The sequence below is a fragment of the Octopus bimaculoides genome, chromosome 5 (assembly GCF_001194135.2).
Source record: "Octopus bimaculoides isolate UCB-OBI-ISO-001 chromosome 5, ASM119413v2, whole genome shotgun sequence".
NCBI classification, from domain to species: domain Eukaryota; kingdom Metazoa; phylum Mollusca; class Cephalopoda; order Octopoda; family Octopodidae; genus Octopus; species Octopus bimaculoides.
The window spans coordinates 62,675,317-62,677,800 of NC_068985.1; the positions used below are offsets into that span (position 1 = coordinate 62,675,317).

Consider the following 2,484-nt stretch of genomic DNA (forward strand, 5'->3'; position numbering starts at 1 on the left):
TCTAGGACTCTTGACAGGAAGAGATCCAGTTTTGATTTGAAAACACCTACATCCACTTTATGTAGGTCCCTCAGGCTCTTTGGAAGAATATTAAAAAGCTGTGGGCCCCTGAAATCCAGGCTTCATGCTTCAGTACCTGGCCCTGAAGCTTGAAGGCATTGCTGGGATCTTTGGTACTGTGCAGTGTCGACCTGTCCTGGCATTGTGTAGCTTTCAATGCCAAAATTTGGCACAATCCCTCCAGGATCTTCCAGATGTATATTATTGCACATGCCTCCCACCTTCACTCCAGGGAGTAGAGTCTTAGCTGTTTCAGCCTTTCCCAGTAGCTGATCCTCTTTGTGAAGCTTTGCTGGATTGCTTCAAGATCTGCTGTTAATTTACCACTGTGGGGTGACCATAGCTGGGAGCAGTAGTCCAGGTGGCTGAGGACGAATGTCCTCCAGCGGACCATCATGGCTTCCTTCTCTCTGGTTCTGAAGGTTCTCAGGTTCCAGCTAACCAGCCGTCTGCACTTTGTCACCATCTTGGTAATGTGCATTCGGAAAGAGGTATCATCACTCATGTCAATATCCAGGTCTCACACTGATTTAAGTTCTGGGATTGTAATCCCCTCAGGCCAGTGTATCCTGTGAGTTTTACATTCAGTTTTGGGTGATGGTAGAAAAGGGCTTGGAACTTTCCAGCATTTAACTGGATATTATTGTTCTCAGCCCATCTGTAAATTGAGTCCAACTCCTACTGCAACATCGCTAGAGTTTTGTATTTTCTGTGAGACTTTCATATCGTCTGCATAGCTAGCAAGGGTGGCTATCCGGGCATCTGAGGGCATATCTGAGAGGGCCACTATGAAAAGCTGTGGTCCTAAGACAGTGCCCTGTGGAATACCACTCATTATTTGTGTTTTCTTTGAGGTGGCTCAGAAAGTCACGTAACTACTCTCCAAGTTTTCCAGCTATGCTGAGATCACGCAGTTTGTGGCATATTAAACCATGATCAACTTTATCAAAAGATTTGCAAAGTCAAGGTATATTATGTCCACATTTGAGTTGTTGAGTAACTGCCTCAACACCCAGTCATAGTACTGTAGAAGCTGGATAGGCAGCTCCTACCTGGTTGAAAGCCATGCTGGGTATCACTCAGCAAGTCATTTTCTTCAAGGAATGCAATTAGTTTCCCTCTAACTATTTGTTCAATGACTTTGCTGATGCGTGAAGTAAGAGAGATAGACCTATAGGTTTTGGCATCTGCTCTGCTTCCTCCTTTATGGATTGGGCATATTATCCCCTACTTCAGTTTGCTTGTATCTTGCCATTTGCAAGAGAGCTCTGGAAGAGAATCTGTAGTGGTTTTGCCAGGGCACGTTTACACGATTTGAGGGGGACTACTGGGAAGCCAACAGGGCCAGCAGTTGAGCCTGCATCCACCTCATCTATGGCTAGTATTGTCTTCTTCCCCAATGTCAATGTAATCCATTGTAACTGCCTTGCTGGTTATAGGTGAGGTGGCAAAGAAATCCACTGGCTCATTTACTTGTCTATGTTGTACGGAGTGATAAACTGGTCGTTCAGTACCTCACTGATCTTGGTTGCAACTTTCATATCCTCTGGAAAAAGATGAGTTGTGAACATTATTCTTCTTCTAACTACTTTTACTCTTTATTCTTCTATTTTACTACTTTATTCTTCTATTTTATTCCTTATAAACTGTGAATTTTATTCCTTGTAAACTGTAAATTTTCCCAGTCTAAAATATTCGTTCCTTGTCTCTGATGATGGAATTCCCAGTGCACAGACATGCTAGCCAACCACTTGGGTAATCCTAGAAACAACTGTAAGACTTCAAATTCACCTTACCCTAATAAAATTATTCTAAATGACTTGAGATACTCATTCTGCCTTGATTTTGATTTTTCCTCTAATATAATATATACACGCTATAACAGAACCCTAACACAGATCTCTAGATCCAGCCTTAGCTGTGATCTTGGAACCTAATGGTCAACCATTTGTATCACTTACTCAGCATATATATTCATTTAGATCACAAATGAACAAAACCTCTCATATTTTATATATATATATATATATATATGGCGCAGGCGTGGCTGTGTGGTAAGAAGCTTGCTTCATAACCACATGGTTCCAGGTTCAAATTATGTGGCATCTTGGGCAAGTGTCTTCTACTATAGATTCAAGCCAACCAAATCCTTGTAAGTGAATTTGGTAGATGGAAACGGAAAGCCCACCATATATATGTGTGTGTGCGTGTATACTATGTGCGTGTCTTTGTGTCTGTGTTTGTGCCCCACCACCACTTGACAACCAGTGTTGTTATGTTTACATCCCCATAACTTAGCAGTTCAGCAAAAGTGATCAAGAGAATAAGCACCAGGCTTTAAAAAAATAAGCCCTAGAGTCGATTTGTTCGACTAAAAACTCTTCCAGGCAGTGCCCCAGCATGGCTGCAGTCAAATGACTGAAA

The 2,484-nt window shown here is 42.1% G+C and overlaps 1 protein-coding gene across 1 annotated transcript in view; it reads right to left on the reverse strand.

Moving 5' to 3' along the window:
• Positions 1–2,484, reverse strand: part of LOC106878674 (uncharacterized) — an 84,987-nt gene that overhangs the window by 57,212 nt on the left and 25,291 nt on the right. The window lies entirely within an intron of this gene.